Consider the following 16,489-nt stretch of genomic DNA (forward strand, 5'->3'; position numbering starts at 1 on the left):
CGAAGCCCGCGCCAACTCTTGCCGCCCCGACCGGCCGCGCCGCGCCGCGCGTCGCCCTGGAGCGGCGGCCGCGGGGCATCCACCTGACAGGAACGCGGAGCAAATGGCCACGCCGGGCACCGGGAGCCGCGGGGCCGGGGACGGGCGAGCCCCTCCGCGTCCTTCCCGCCCCGCCCGCAAGGCCGGGTCCCTGCGCGGAGCACGCCGGGCCCACGGCCGGCGCCCCGGGCCTGGGCGGGGGCTGCTCCCGCGCGGCCCAGGCGCGACGCGGTCACCTGCCTGCCCGCCGGGCGGTCATGCCCGCGCCCGCCGGGGGCCGGCCGGGGCGCTGAGGCGACGCGACGCGCGACCCGCCGGGCCGGGGGCACCGGGGGCGTTACTACCTGGAGGGTTCCGCGCCGCTCGTTAAGGCTCCTCCCGGGCACTCGGGGATTTATGTCTTCGGGGCACGGGGGTGTCCTTCCTGGTCCCCCTCCTCTGCCCTCCCTCCCCTTCGTGGCTGTGGGGCTGCTTCGCTCCGCTCGCAGTTGCACGGAGCCGAGCGGCGTTATTTAGTAATCCTCCTGCTCCTCCCGCCTGCGCCAGCAGGGCTGCTCTGCCGGAGCCGCCGCTTCCCAGTCAGTCATGCTGAGGGAGCGGGCGCGAGGGAGGCGGGTTGGCAGGAGGGCCGCGACTATTCGTGGTGAGGAGGAGAAGAGCGCAGCGAGAGGAGGGCAGAGGAGGGACGCGGGGAGGCGCTTCCAAGTGTGAGAGTGCGCCGCGTGCGACCGTGCGGGCGGCGCGGGGCCTCCTCCCCGGCAGGCCGCGCTCGGGGCTGTGAGGGGGGCGGGGACGAGCGCGGCCTTTATGGGGGGGCGGAGCGGGGCGGCTCCCGGCCCGCTGCGTCGCGGCCACCGCGCACGCATCCTCGGGCATTGACGCGCGCACCCCAGCGCCGGCCCGCTGCGGAGTTCCCATTTCAGCCGGCCGCGGCCGCGCACCGGGCTGACTTGGCTCTCCGGGACCGCCCCGTCCTTGCGCGTAGGTCGCCTCCAAGTGCGCTGGCAGGTCAGGAAGATAGGGGGAGTCTGAAGAGACGCGGAGTGGCCGCGGGTGTGCTGGCAGTGCACTGTGCATCTTTCCCCTCCAAGCTTGCGAGGCTGTCTTCTTCCTCCCTCCCACCTCTCGGGGAGATTATGAGGTTTTTTTTCTCCGCTCTCCCTTCTCACCTACCCAGTTCACGTCTTTGACAAGTTCCTTCCTTCCTTCCTTCCTTCCTTCCTTCCTTCCTTCCTTCCTTCCTTCCTTCCTTCCTTCCTTCCTTCCTTCCTTCCTTCCTTCCTTCCTTCCTTCCTTCCTTCCTTCCTTCCCTCCTTCCCTCCTTCCCTCCTTCCCTCCTTCCCTCCTTCCCTCCTTCCCTCCCTCCCTCCCTCCCTCCGGAACAAGGAAGGAAACCTGGCTTCTTTTCTTTAAGCAGGTCACACCTCCCAGGAACCATTTGCAGCGATCAGTTCTTCTGTAGGACAATTGGAAGCATTGCGACCATGACTAAGAGTGGAACTTGTGTTCCTGAGCAATATGGGCATAGCAAACACGACCAGCTACCAGTTTGACATCATTTGACTGATGGCCCCCTGGAGAAAATTTGCCAGCTTAGAGATGGAAAAGACTTCTGATGCATGGTGCTGTTGCTTACACAATTTATTTTCCCTTGATCCTCTCAGACCCTTGCACTGCCTCATTTCCTTTCAGGTTTGCACTGGGTCCTGAACTCTTTCCCATCCATCCCCTTCTTCATCTCTACCCCTGTATATTTATGCCTTTAGCAGACAAATCAACAAATGGAGTGCATTTAACTCTGTTTTTGTGTGTGTTTGTGTGTGTGTGTACACATCATTTTTTAAACCAGTTCTGGTAGAATATAGGACAATTTATAGGTAGATAATGCATCCCCAACGTGAAGTTTGTACACCTGACTTCACCTCCTCTTAGCCCCTTACTAGCCTCCTGCCCAGATTACAAAATGTTTGAGATCTAGTGCACTGCTGTATTGAGAAACAGCTTCCAGGATTCAAGCAATCTACACTCCTGTCAAAGTTGTGTGTGTGTGTGTGTGCATGTCTGTGTGTGTGTATGTGTGTGTTTGTGTGGTCTATGTAATCTAACTGCCCACAATCTGACTTCTGAAATGGGGCTATATTGAGGATGCAAGTAAGGTGTCCCATTTGAATCTTAATGGTTGATGTGTATTCCAACCTGGTGATGACTCTGCTTTGTCGGGGGACAACTGTAGAAAACTCTTTTTATCATAAATGTGACAAAAGAAAGATAACATTTAGAAGGCTAGGCAGGAAGCAGCAAGGTTGACGATTGAGTTTTCCCATCTTCTCCCATGACTTATGACCATTACTACATCTTCAGGGTTATCTATGCTCCATGTATTTTACCTTTTTCCCATTGATGTTCCTCTCCCTTAATTCTTCCGTGTCTCATACAAATAAATTAGCATCCATTAAAAATGATTTAAGCACATTATCTAGAAGAAATATTAATGGGAGTGTGTAAAAAAACAAAGTGATGCTGGAAAGAAAGGGCAGCAAAGTTGGGACCAGTGGATATCAATGATGTATAAATATGGGATATTATAGCTGCTTTAATTAAGCATTGGAAAATGGATGTATGGACAAAGGATTTGGGGATGTATAGTGTGCCCCACGACATCAAGAAAGTCAATTTTGGGAGGGTAAGCAGTTAACCTAAGATCATACAAAGAATAAATGATGCAGCTGGAACTCTACCTGTCTGTCTGTCTTGCTCTCCTGCCCATGCCACCTCCCATGCAGTACTCCTGGCTTAGTTAAAAATCTTAAGAATTTCCTTAGAGCTTTTGGTTATTATGAAATAAGCTGATCTACAATCCTTGGGCATTTTTCTTCTACCTCCCTCCTTCCTTTTACCATGCAAGAGAGGTTTACAAAATGTTAAATTTTTAGGGTTAGGCAAGGATTTTAAAAGTCTTAACATACTTGTACTCGCGGATAGAAAAAGTTGAAAACTTTTCTCCACAGTTCTTACAGAAAGAAACCTGCTGTCATAGCAAAAAGAAATTTTTTAGAAAATATATTATTAAACATTTGTATCTAGTGGATGAATATGTGGTCTAAGAGCTATAAGTAGACATTTAAAAAGCTCTGTCTGTCTTGAAGGACAGTGCTCAGATATTGAACAAGTTTTTGGTGCATACTTGAAAATTATGTATTTAGACCAGATATTTCAAGGGCATCTTTGGTAACCACAACTGATTGTAATTTTTACACTCTCAATTGCATTCATAATTAGTGAGAACCATGACAATCTGTCAATTGCCTCTATTCATTAAGGTATTAAATATAGCTAAAATTTCTTGCTTAATTTTCTGACAAATTTGCTTTCCAAATAAAGATTAAAATTCATATGCACTAGACCAGAAAGACATATGAAAATATATAACCTAAAACACACTTGTGAAAAGTTGATTAACTATTTTGTATTTTCCTTTTAAAAAATCTACACTAGAAACCCCATTTATAAATTATAATGAACAACATTTTAGAAGTTAAGTAAATGAATTATTCTCTTTTAAGATTGTTTAATGTTTCAAGTAGAATTCCCCACTTTGCAACACTTTCAGTGATAGAATTTTTGTTGTGATAGGAAAACAGAAAGTTAATGACTCTTTCCAATTTGTTCATTTTCATCTCTTGTATGCTTGCTGCTGTTTGGTTCCCAAGTGCATTTAACTGGCAAGTTCAATGAAGATTTGGCATTGCACCATTTGATGAAAGCAGAAAAATTAGGTTGCCAATTACATATGTGCCCCTTATGTGCACTGAATTCCCACTGAAGTGATGAGCCAAATTAGAAATTCCTCAGTAGTGGTACCTAAAAAGCAAAATTAGAGCCAAGGAAAGGAAAGGGAGATAATTTGTTTTTCCAGTTCCATTACTAGTCATGAGGCATTTTAGAAAGTGAATTAACTTTAATACATTTGCAAAACAATGTTTGTGGCTGAAATATCATTACAAATTTAAAACTTGCACTTATTTTTTTTCTTTCCTAGCTATTTTATTGTTCTTTGATTTACTTCAAACTCTATCATGATTATTCAATCATTATGAAAAAAAGTTGTATGAGAACAACTCCCCCCCCCTTTGCTTTAGCCTAATGGCATAAAAGAAATGCAAGAAAATATTATAAATATGGTATTAGCATTTTGGATTTCTTCCATATTACTAAAAGGTAAGTTATCCTTTCATGATGCTTTTACAACATGAAAGTGGCGTTATAGGTACCTTAGAGCAACAAGAGCAGTTAATTGAGATCGAGGCTGAAACTGACACTTAGTTCAAGACCAATGACACATGATAAAGTGTGAGATAGGAGAAGTGCAGATTGACTCAGCTGCAGCCCTGGGCCCAGAGAACAGAAAAAAACTCAATCTTAATGTAGAATACTATCTTAATTGGGGCAACTTATAGATAGACAATGCATAGTAGACAAGAGTTTAGATAGAATTATTTTTCAGAAATCTGTTAGTGGTAACTATGCTTTATAAATTGTCTCTTTGCAGCAGGAATTCTGCCCAGTGGCAGGACAGCAGGATCCATTCATGTGGAAACTTAGGCAGAAGCTAAACCCAGGTGACTGGGTCAAAACACTCTCTGCATGAGCTGTCTTTGATCTGGGAACTACAAAAGACACCTAGGATTCATCCTGTAGGGCACACGTGGGAGCAAGTCTATTAAAGTGAACAGAAGCCACTGTCTTTGTATCTGAGCTACCATGTCCCAGGTTTACATGTGATATAATTCCAAGTCCATTTAACGGACTGAGAAGATAGAAAGTAGAGGATGTTTAGAGGCATCTCTTACCCAGCAACTGAAGTAACCCTGAATTTCAAGGGAAGACTACCCAGTTTAAAGAGCTGAAGCTGAAATGGTGAAAAACAGGAGAGCGCTAACAACATTAATGTTCTTCAAATTTATGCCTGTTTTTTAAAGGGAGGTAAACTATTGATATGTTAAAATAATGCTTATTAGTGTAAAACAGGAGAATCTTTATAAACAGATTCACCATTAGGAACTTGTTTTTGTAGATAATGTTCTTATCTTTGTTTCTGTTTTGAAATGTGACTAATGAGGTCTTTGGGAAAATGACTTCAGGATTTCTTGCCTTCACATGAGGTAATTTTCATATCTGAATATAGTAGCCCCCCCCCTTTATCCTCAGGGGATACATTCAAAGACCCCCAGTGGATGCCTAAAACCACAGAGACTACAGAACCCGATATATTTTATGTTTTTTTCTGATCTGCTGACCAAGACAGCTACTAAGTGACTAAGGAGCAGATGATATATATGGTGTGGATATGCTGGACAGTAGGATGACTCATGTCCCCAGCAGTATGGAGCAGGAAGGTGTGTAATTTAAAAGTTATGCATTGTTTATTTCTGGAATTTTCCCTTTAATATTTTCAGACTGCAATTGACCACAAGTGACTGAACCCACAGAGAGTAAAACAGTAGATAAGGGGAGGACTACTGTACTTGTTTTTTTCTGCTTAGAATATTTTTTAAAAAATTAACCCAATTCATTGGTTAATTTGTTGATGTCTATGGGTTATATCAACCAAAGTGACTTTTTTTTTAATTAGGCTTTTGAGTTGTTCTACTATTATTGTCCCCAGGCATTTATGTGGTTGTAGGCGTTTTGTTAACACAAATAAGACTTGACGGATTTTAAAAGAAAGCATCGGTTAAATCATCCCTAAAAGTAGTATATTGATAAAATCTGAAACTAACACTCAATCTGGGTATAAATCAAATAAATAGATCTGATTATAACAATAGATGAAATAAAACAAAACTATAATAGTATTATGGTACTACTTAAATATATAGTAAAAATAAACAATGCTAATAGAATAATCTAAACCATATTAAACCAGTACCACAGCAGGTTGGAAACTGGTCTTACCATCTGTCAATTTCTATACTGGCAGTTTCACAAATGAAATCTCTTTTTAACAAAACATCACAGCAGGAGATACAGACATGTGAATTGTAATTAAAATGTGAAAAATGCATTTCCTACGTTTTGTCATTTATATAAAGCTTCTCTTTTATTGTGAAATTCTAGGCTTATGAAGTCATGGAAAATGAAAGTCATTTTTATTTTGACAAATCTACACACAATTTGACCAAAATTTTAACTTCAGTAATGAATGCATATGCTTTCATGAATTGAAGTGTATTTTCCCTATGTCTGGTTCACTCGGTAATGAGATTCAATTATTTTTTAATCATCCAAGTATAGAAGATGAAAAGGAATAATTTGTATATTTTGATGAAATCTAGATCTGCTGAGGAACAATTTTATTGCTTTTTATTTACTTACCATTATATTCTGTAAATAAAAAAAATATATTGAACTTTATCCACTTGCTCACAAAAATAAGCCTAAATCATATACTCAGCTCTATAATGGAAAAGTTGCCTACATTTTATATCTGGGTGAATAATAGTTTTCTAGGTTCTTAGCATTCACATTTCAAACAAATCAAAATATGCAATGTATGAAATGTGACTATTGTTAATGCTACATATATTGAATGAATGTTCAAGAAACAAGAGTGGTGTATTTCAAGTTATTGAAGTCAACTGAGGTTCAAATAGCACATTTATATTCAAATAGATCTTAATTTTTATTCTCACTGCCCATTTTTAACATTTTGGATGTTTTCTCAAAATATAAGTTAATGTTAAAATTAGCAGGTATATTTGACATTTGTCATTATGGGATTTATTATGTATGTGCATTATGTATTCAAACACATTCATATCCCTAACCTGCCATTTGGGGTGTAACCATGCTTTTCTTTGCACTGTCATCATTTCCAACTTTCCTTCAAATGTTACCATTTTTAAAAACAAAATAGATATCAAGATATGAGTGACGAATGTTTATAGCAGCACAATTCATAATTGCAAGGCTGTGGAAACAGCCCAAGTGCCCATCAATCCAAGAATGGATTAATAAAATGTGGTATATGTATACCATGGAGTACTATTCAGCTCTAAGAAACAATGGTGATATAGCACATCTTATACTTTCCTGGTTAGAGCTGGAACCCATACTATTAAGTGAAGTTTCCCAAGAATGGAAAAACAAGCACCACATATACTCACCAGCAAATTGGTATTAACTGAGTAGCACCTAAGTGGACACATAGGTACTATAGTAATAGGGTATTGGGCAGGGGGGAGGTGGAAGAGGGGCAGGTATATACATATATAATGAGTGAGATGTGCACCATCTGGGGGATGGTCATGCTGGAGACTCAGACTTGTGTGGGGAGGGGGGAATCAGCATTTATTGAAACCTTAAAATCTGTACCCCCATAATATGCCAAAATAAAAAAAAAGGAAACAAACAAACAAAAGTAAAATATATTTAAAAAAAAATATGAGTGAGTCATTAAATCAGCATATAACTGTATATTTCAAATATGGCTATCACAAATATCCCATCTCATGCTGTTCTTAAATGCTGATGTTGAACATCCTGTTTCAGCGGTAAACTCAGTTCATCTTAAACATTAGCAGACCTTTGTGATGGCCTCAAACAATAGAAAATGGTAAAAATGGCGTTAAATGATTTCCTAGGCTAGGTTGTAAAATTACCATTCACTTATCCTGTTCTCTTAAGACTCTTACTCTTGGAACCCAGGCTCCTGCTGTAGGGAAGGCAAGTAGCCTGTGTAAAGGCCCATATGGAGAGGAACTGAAGCCTCTGGTCCTGAGCACCCCACATACAATGAGCACCAATTTTCCAGCCATGTAGGTAAGCCACAATAGAAGTGGATCCTCCGGCTCCCAATCTATGGACTCCAGCCAACCATGTCCACAGAGACAAATACTGCCGCATCACAAATTACCACAAACATAATGGCTTAAAAATAAATGTCACTTTATTAGATCACAGTTCTGTGGATCAAAAGTCCAGCAAGGTGTGGCTTGTTCTCTGCTCAATATCACAAGCCTGAAATCTAGGACAAGTTCTTATCTAGAGGATCTGGGGGCACAAATCTACTTCTGAGCTCATTCTTGTTGGCAAAATTCAGTCCCCAGCAGTTGTACGACTGAGGTCTCCAGCCAACAGTAGCAGCTTCAAATCCTCCTGCTCCAAATCTTTTACGTGCTCTTCTTCCACCAACCAGAGAAAAATTTCTGCTTTTAAAGGGGTCAGGTGATTATGTTAAGCCCACGCAGATAATCTCTCTATCTTAAGGTCAACCATGCCATCATATAGCATAACCTAATCTTGCAAGTAGGAGCTGCTATATTCACACAGGTTCTAACTATATTGAAAATGAGGGGATTATACAAGAGTGAGGATTGCTGGGGGTCATCATAGAATTCTGCCTATTTTAAAAGTCCTTTCCTGTAAGTCTTTAAATCCCACTAGACTATCAGCCAATGGTGGGCCCATGACTGATTTGCTCATCATTATATGCCCAGTGCCTAGTAGAAGCAAAATAATGGGTGTGCAAGTGAAGCAAGGAGTGGAGTATGTCACTGTGGATTTACTCTTTATATCATTTCCTAAAAATTGAATGCAATAGAGACACATTATTGTTCATTATTCCTTTGAAAGCTTTTCCCCCAAACTATTCCTAGTCTTTTGTCTCTGATAATCTTTCAAAATGAGTAATGAACAATGATGTGTCTCTAGTAGGATTTAAATATAAGTGTATGTTTTTGTCTGCTTTGTCAAATATTAGTTAGCTATATGAGATTGGTTTTATATCTGGGTTCTCAGTTCTGCTCCATTGGTCTGTTCCTTTGTTCTTGTGCCAGTGAGATACTGTTTTAGTTACTGTAGCATTGTAGTATAGCTTGAAGCTTGTAAATTGGGTTCTTTTTGCTTAAGATTGCTTTTGCTATATGGGGTCTTCTCTGGTTCCATACAAAGCATAGAATATTTCTAGATCTGTGAAAAATGATGGTGGTATTTTAATAGGGACTCTATTGAATCTGTAGATCACTTTGGATTGTATAGACATTTTAACAATGTTGATTCTGCCGACCCATGGCATGGTACGGTTTTCCACCTGTTTATGTCCTCTGCTATTTCCTTCCTCAGTGTTTCATCCTTCTCCCTTGTAGCAGTCTTTCACCTCCTTAGTTAAATATACTCCTCCTAGGTATTTTATTTGCTTATAACTGATTTCTGCATCTACCCTTGCAGTATATTTTCAACTCAGCAGGCAGAGTTTTCATGTTAAAATCTAAGTCAGATCATGCCACTGCTTAAAATCTCTAACGACATTCCATCTCACTGCGAGCACAAGTCATTAGAATGGACCATAGGTCCACATTACATGACTCCACCACTGCCACTACTATTTATTATTACTATTCTCTCTGTTAGATTCTCTTCCTGGGTTCATGCAGAGGTCCTTCCTTTCTTTCTGACTTTGCTCAAATGTCACTTCTTTGATGTCTTCTCTGGCCATTGCATCTAAAATAGTAACTTCACCCCACACACATGCACTTCCAAGCCCCATTGCCTGCTTTATTTTTCCCTAGCACTTATCACTATGTAAGACACTGCATATTCGATGTATTTATTCTTGTTTATTGTCTGCTTCCCCCACTAATATGAAAAATACTGAACACAAGGATATTTCTGGTTCTTTTTCCTATGCCTAGAAGAGTTCCTTGCACACAGTGACCCTCAATAAATGTTACATGAAGGATGAACCACTGACAAAAGCACAAAGCCATATAGTCAATGATAGAAGCACATACAAGAATTATAACAGAAGAACAGAGAGGGTTTCAAACTATCTTCATTGCTTTTCTGAAAAGGAAAAGTAAATTCTTGCCATTTTGAACAAATTTTAAAAAGATTTTTGTATGTGATTTTTTTTTCTAATAAATCTGTTTATGAGTCATGTGGTAACTGATAAATGTATAGTTACAGAGATTCTAAAAGCAGATGGCATCCATTCATTTATCCATTCAGTCTATGGATTCAGAGAAACAGAACCAATATGAGATAGAGCTATATGTCTATATCTATATATAGATATAGATACAGATATGTATATATCTGAGAAGATTTATTATGGAAATTGGCTCACAGGATTATGGAGGCCAAGAAGTCCCATGATCTGCCATCTGTAAACTTGGAGAAGCAAGAAAGCTGATGATGTAATTCATTCCAAGTCTGAAGACCTGAAAACCAAGAGCACCCCAAAGTCCGAGGGCAGGTTAGATGTTCCAGCTCAAAGACAAAGTAGTTTTACCCTTCTCCCTCTTTTTTGTTCTAATTGGGCCTTTAACAGATTGAATGATGCCTGCCCACATTGGTGAGAGTGGTCTTTACGCAGTGTACTGATTCGAAAGCTAATCTCTTCCAGAAACACCCCCACACACAGACCAAGAAATAATGTTAGAAGCCATTGGTAGTCCTACCTAGATTGGGTTGCTGGACTTTTTCATTGACTTTAATCACAGGGAATGGTAATATTAAGAGATGCTCTAATGGATCTCCTATATTCCAAACATACTCCACCTTACCTTTATTGTGGACGAGTAGTCCAATTTCCCTGGTAGTCTGCATTAATCACCCCCAGCCAACCCCATATCTCTCTTCTAGGCCTGTTTACTCAGAAGTAGGAGAAGCCTAAAACTACCAGGTCAATGGAATTATTGTTGAAAGCATTCCTCCCCCTGGAACTAAGGACTCTAGGCCAGCAGAACATAAAAGTCTCTAGAACAAGAAGCAAACTTTGTGCTAGTGGATCTCTAGGAGTAATAGTGAGTGGTGCCGTTCCTGTTTTCCCCTTCATTCCTGGACCTTTGAATCCCAGCTATCAGGGAAACAGCACCATATGTTGAATGATGATTCAGAGAATATGCAACCTTCTGGAGAACGTTGTCCCAACCCTGCAAGGTATTGCACCAGGTGGCCCTGCAACTGAATCTTCAAAAGGCCATTCCGCTGTTCTGTCAAGCCAGCTGCTTCAGGATGATGGGGAACATGGTAAGTCCAGTGAATTTCATCAGCGTGGGCTCATTGCCACACTTCTTTTGCTGTGAAGGGAGTTTTTTTGATCAGAAGCAATGCTGTGTGGAATGCCATAGCAGTGGATAAAGCATCCTCTATGTCAATGGGTGGTATTTTTAGCAGAAGCATTGCAGGGAAGGCCAATCCGTATTCAGAGTTAAGTGTCTATTTAGTAAGGACAAAACACTGCACCTTCCATGATGGGAACAATCCAATGGAATCAACCTGCCATTATGTAGCTGGTTGGCCATCCCAGGGAATGAATGATGCCATATCAGGGGCTCACTGTTGGTCTCTACTGCTGATAGATTGGGTGTGGCTATATCCAGATTGGGAGTGGCTATATCCAGATAGGCCTTGGTGAGTGGAAGTCCATGTTGCTGAGACCACATATAACCTCCATCCCTGCCCTCATGGCCACTTTGTTCATGAGCCCATTGGATGATGACAGGACTAGCCGGATAAAGAGGCTGACAGGTAGCCATATAATGGGTCATCCTATCCACTTGATTATTAAAATCCTCCTCTGCTGAGGTTCCCCTTTGATAAGCATTCACATGAGACACAAACATGTTTTTTGATCATTCAGAGACGTCTTACCCCATATAATACCTCTTTTCCCAATTTCTTTAGCATCAATTTTCCAACCATGTTCCTTCCTTCCCAGTCCTATACAGCCAAACTATAGCCAAAGGATCAGTACATCTGGCTTTTTCTCCTTCCAAATAAAGTGCAACACCAGGTGCACTGCAGAATTATTTGCTTGCTGGAAAGATTTCCACTCAACATTGTCCTTCAAGGATTTCCCAGAGAGGGGCTGCCATGGAGCTGTCTGCTTTGAGGTTGTGTGTGCCTATGAAGCAGAACCATCTGTAAGTCAGTCCTGAGTCCTGTACACTCCATAATGAAAGGAATCGCACACGGCATAGCAATGTTTTGGTTGATGATGGACCACATATACGATGCTGGTCCCATAAGATTATAATGGAGCTGAAAAATTCCTATTGCCTAGTGATCTCATAGCCATTGTAATGTTGTACCACAACACTTATGCACTGTACATAATGCTTGATAATGATAATATGTGGTTACATTACTGATTTATGTATTTACATATACCTTTTACTGTTATTTTACAGTGTACTCCTTCTACTTACAAAAGAAATTAACTGTAAAACAGCCTCAGGCAGGACCTTCAGGAGGTATTCCAGAGGTCATCGTTATAGGAGATGACATGCATGTTACTCCCCTGAAGACCTTCCACTGGGACAAGCCATAAAGCTGAAAGATGGTGATGTCTATGATCCTGACCCTGTTGAGGCCTGGGGAAATGTGTGTGTTTGTGTTTTAGTTTTTAACAAGAAGTTTAAATATGAAATTTTTAAATAGAAAAAAATCTTATAGAATAAGAATATAAAGAAAGAAAATATTTTTGTATGGCTGTACAATGTGTTTTAAGATGTGTTATTACAAAAGATTCAAAAAGTTAAAAAATAAAGAAGTTTATGAAGTAAAAAGGTTACAGTAGCTAAGGTTAATTTATTAATGGAGGGAAAATTTTTCTATATAAATTCAGGACAGCCTAAGTGTTCAATATTTATAAGTCTACAGAAGGGTACAGTAGTGTCCTAGGCCTTCACATTTACTCACCACTTTAGAGACCCACCCAGAGGGATTTCCAGTCCTGCAAGCTCCATTCATGGTGAGTGCCCTATACAGGTGTACCACGTTTTATCCTATTTTATACTGTATTTTTTCTATAATTTTTCTATGTTTAAATATGTTTAGATACATGAGTACTTACCATTGTGTTACAATTACCTACAGTATTCAGTACAGTAACATGCTACACTGGTTTGTAGTCTAGGAGCAATAAACTATGCCATATTGCCTTGGCATGTAGTAGGTTATACCATCTAGGTATATATTAATACATTTAGGCATATGCATCATAGTGTAAGTACACTATGATATTTGCAGAAAGATGAAATCACCAAATGATGCATTTTCCAGAACATATTCCTGTTGTTAATGACACATGACTATATGTGTACACATAGGTGTATACATACAGAATTTATACACACACACAAATACATATAAATATACATTATATATTAATATACAGAATATATATGAGTATATACATCTATAGGATACATATACACACATACACAGAAAGAGATAGATTTATTATGGAAATTGCCTCATCTATTATAGCGGCCAAGAAATTCTATGCCCTGCCATTTGCAAGCTGAAGAACCAGGGATGCTGGTGGTATAATTCAGTCTGAGTTCAAAGGCCTGAGAACCAGGAGTGCTGATATCCAAGGTCAGGAGAGGATGGATGTCCCAGCTCAAACAGGGAGAGAGATTTCACCCTTCCTCAGCCTTTTCATTCTATTCATGCCCTCAATGGATTGCATGATGCCCGTCTACATCGTTGAGGGTGAACTTTACTCAGTGTACTGATTCAAATGTGAGTCTTTTACAGAAAGGCCCTCATAGGCACATCCAGAATAATGTTTTACCAGCTATGAGTGCATCCCTTAGCCCAGTCAAGTTGAGACATAAAATTAACCATCATAGTGTGCAAATAGTTATGGAATGACTACTATGTACCAGGTGCTAGATACAAAGGAGAATAATGCAATATTTGCAAACTTCTATAAAGCATTGGCAATATGCTAGACAGAGTGCTAAACCACTGAGATAAAAAAAATAGAATATGTAGTCTACAGAGGTGAGAATAGGAAAGATGGATAAATAAATAAATAGGCAATTACTAAAACTGTATAAATACTACATTAAATGCAAAATCACATGTTTATATTATATAACAGAAATATAAATAATGCAAACTTAAGGGGTAAATTGTCAGGAAAGGATTCCCAACAGGTGTGATATCTGGCCCGAGTTCTAAAAAATATGCGTTGTTTGACTATATAAACTTTGTTAAACAAGTGGCACTTGTTTATTCACTTTTTTTCAGTTCAACAAACATTTGTTAATGTTTTAATATCCAAATAATTTAAAAGTACATCCGCATTTGGGAATGTTATTTAAATAAGCATTAAATTTACAAGGCTATCTTTAATCTACAAATTTTTATTTTTATTTTTATTACTAATCTAAAATAAGATGAGATTGTTCACTCAGAAGTCTTCAATGTTTTGCAGATTTATGTGGACACAATGAAAAATATTTATGCCACCTATATATTTGAGAATCTCTGCTCATGAAACATAACACAGTGGATATATATTCTTTAGATCCATGAAAGTAAAAATAGAAATAACAGTTCTATAATTTCTCCTTTTTTTTTCTTGAAATTCAGTATATGGAAAGAGAGGCACATAACTTTCTAGTCACCTTCTATTTATTTAACTTTGTATTTAGTTGTTGATGGCAAAAGCATTAATTTTTCTGTTTTTAAATCCTAGGTTCAAGTAAAACGCCTAAATAAAGAATATGATGTGCTGCCTGGCAGAAGCATTGTATACTGGAAAACTTGTCTAAGTTATGTATCTGGTGCAAACCCTGGGGCTACTACTCAGGGTAGAAAACAATTAGAAGTAGATTTGAAGAACAACCAGCAAGTTAAAATTGAATTTCTTCCAGAATATTCTTCCTAAATTCAAACGGTTATGCTCAAATGCATAGTTCATTCAATATTTTTATGTCATAAAAATTTCCAAGCAGTACTATTTTTATCCATATCTTGCATAAAGCAGCAGCCTCAAAATATAGGTCAGGGTGTTACTGACTGCTTAGAGCAAGCACACACTTGGGAAATTTCTTTTCCCAAAGATTTATCTAAAGAGAGATAGATTTGGGGGATTTTTTGTTATTTTTTTATAAGTTATAAAATCTCTAAAGGCCTATATCTTTTATATATAAACACAAATGGACATTTATTGTAAACAGTGAAGATCTGTTTAAAAGAGATTCATATCTAAATTTTGAGGCTTATGCATTAACTTTGGTCTTTTAGAAATAACATACCTTGATAAAATCAGATTTTATAGCTATAGCATTAGATTACCTATGAAAAGTCACTTCTTTCCTTGTAATGTCCAGATTAATGTTGTATTCACACTAACATGATTCACCTGTTCTTCTAATTCAGAGCATGAGTCTGTGCTTCTTATGTTATCTATTCAATTTGCTATTTTTCTTCTAATGAAGTCACATCTGTGTTCTTTTTGTGTTAATTTTCAATGTTTTCCTAGGAAAGGTATGCCTAGAGCCCAGATGATTAACTACTTCTTGGAAAACATTTTTTTAAAAGCTGACACAAGCGCTAAAGCACGTAGAATGTACTACCGTATTAAATATGTGTTCATTAACAAAAATAAATTAAAAACGAGAGTGATTTTACGTCTCCAGGGCAATAGCAAGTTATGTCTCAACAATCTGCATGAATTTACGTCCCTAAATGTTTTTCCACTTAGTATTCTATAAAACCTATAGAATCATATTAGTATGCACACATTTTGTGGAGACACCTCTAGAAGATTTTTCTCCCTTTAACTGTTAAATGTTTTCAGGTGTTTGTAGGTTTTTAATTCAGGTAATTGAAGGCATTTAATTTTTTGCAGAATATATGGCAGTATACACCTACATATAATACTTTTCTGAGAAAAGGATTCTTTGATTTTAAATAAAATGTTGATAAAATGTTTCTAAAGGTAAATATTTCTCTTTTGTTTTCTCCATCATCAATAGTTTCTTCTCTGTCTTCTCTTCCTACTGTGACTCCTCTTTCTTTTCTTCCCCTTGTCATCATCCTTCCCACTTCTATTAATATTTCTTTCTCTTCTTTACCATAATTATGACTGCCTTCAATAGAGGTTTTTCTCACATGGTAGATACTATACAATTTCTTCGAATGTCTTAATCAAAATGAATACATTTTGAAATAAAACTAAACCCAGATAAACTCTACTCTTATTAATCCCATTTGCAAGGATCCATTTGCAAGGATTAAGCTACTAGTTGACGAATACATTATTTCCAGTGTTTGAAGAACCTGTATCCAAATTCTTAGAACATCTTTTCCATAGAACAGTATAATAAACCTAAAAGAGTTGTTCAGGGAATATAGACTGGTCAGGAATGTGCTAATGGTGTCACAGAAGTAAGGCCATCATTTGAATTTTTTCCCTGCACAGTTTTCTGTATTCACACCCTACTTAGCCCTGGTGTAACCATCTTGCAAAGAAAGATGTGTCATTGGTTAAAAGAGAAAAAGTGTGATGAGAAGTGTATATCTATATTTTATTTAAAACAAAACAATAACCAAAAAAACACATGGGGCAGGGGAGGGATAAACCTGACTGTTGCTTAAACAATAGGCATGTTTTTTGAAAAGTTAAAATATGGCTCTATTATGT

General features: G+C 39.1%; 1 protein-coding gene and 2 long non-coding RNA genes across 6 annotated transcripts in view; 2 read left to right on the plus strand and 1 right to left on the minus strand.

The window, feature by feature from the left end:
- Positions 1 to 818, minus strand: part of CCSER1 (coiled-coil serine rich protein 1) — an 899,545-nt gene extending 898,727 nt beyond the window's left edge. For 2 of the 3 annotated variants that reach the window (XM_012774012.2, XM_075998660.1), the window contains exon 1: positions 384 to 812. The gene's annotated coding sequence lies outside the window, so the exon portion shown is untranslated. Of the gene's footprint in view, positions 1 to 383 lie in introns of all 3 variants that reach the window. The other variant, XM_012774018.2, reaches the window with a different exon arrangement.
- A 97-nt stretch (positions 819 to 915) lies between these two features.
- On the plus strand, positions 916 to 2,776 carry LOC142865527 (uncharacterized). Of its 2 annotated transcripts, none has more exons than XR_012915728.1 (2): positions 916 to 1,180; positions 1,454 to 2,776. It is a non-coding gene; the product is annotated as an uncharacterized LOC142865527 (long non-coding RNA). The 2 variants fall into 2 exon arrangements; XR_012915727.1 differs by having other exon boundaries at positions 1,457 to 2,776.
- Positions 2,777 to 10,172: 7,396 nt separating this feature from the next.
- On the plus strand, positions 10,173 to 12,539 carry LOC142865517 (uncharacterized). Its single transcript, XR_012915715.1, has 3 exons — positions 10,173 to 10,294; positions 10,898 to 11,070; positions 12,234 to 12,539. It is a non-coding gene; the product is annotated as an uncharacterized LOC142865517 (long non-coding RNA).
- The last annotated feature ends 3,950 nt before the right edge of the window (positions 12,540 to 16,489 follow it).

This window comes from Microcebus murinus, chromosome 29 (assembly GCF_040939455.1).
Source record: "Microcebus murinus isolate Inina chromosome 29, M.murinus_Inina_mat1.0, whole genome shotgun sequence".
In the NCBI taxonomy this organism is placed as follows: domain Eukaryota; kingdom Metazoa; phylum Chordata; class Mammalia; order Primates; family Cheirogaleidae; genus Microcebus; species Microcebus murinus.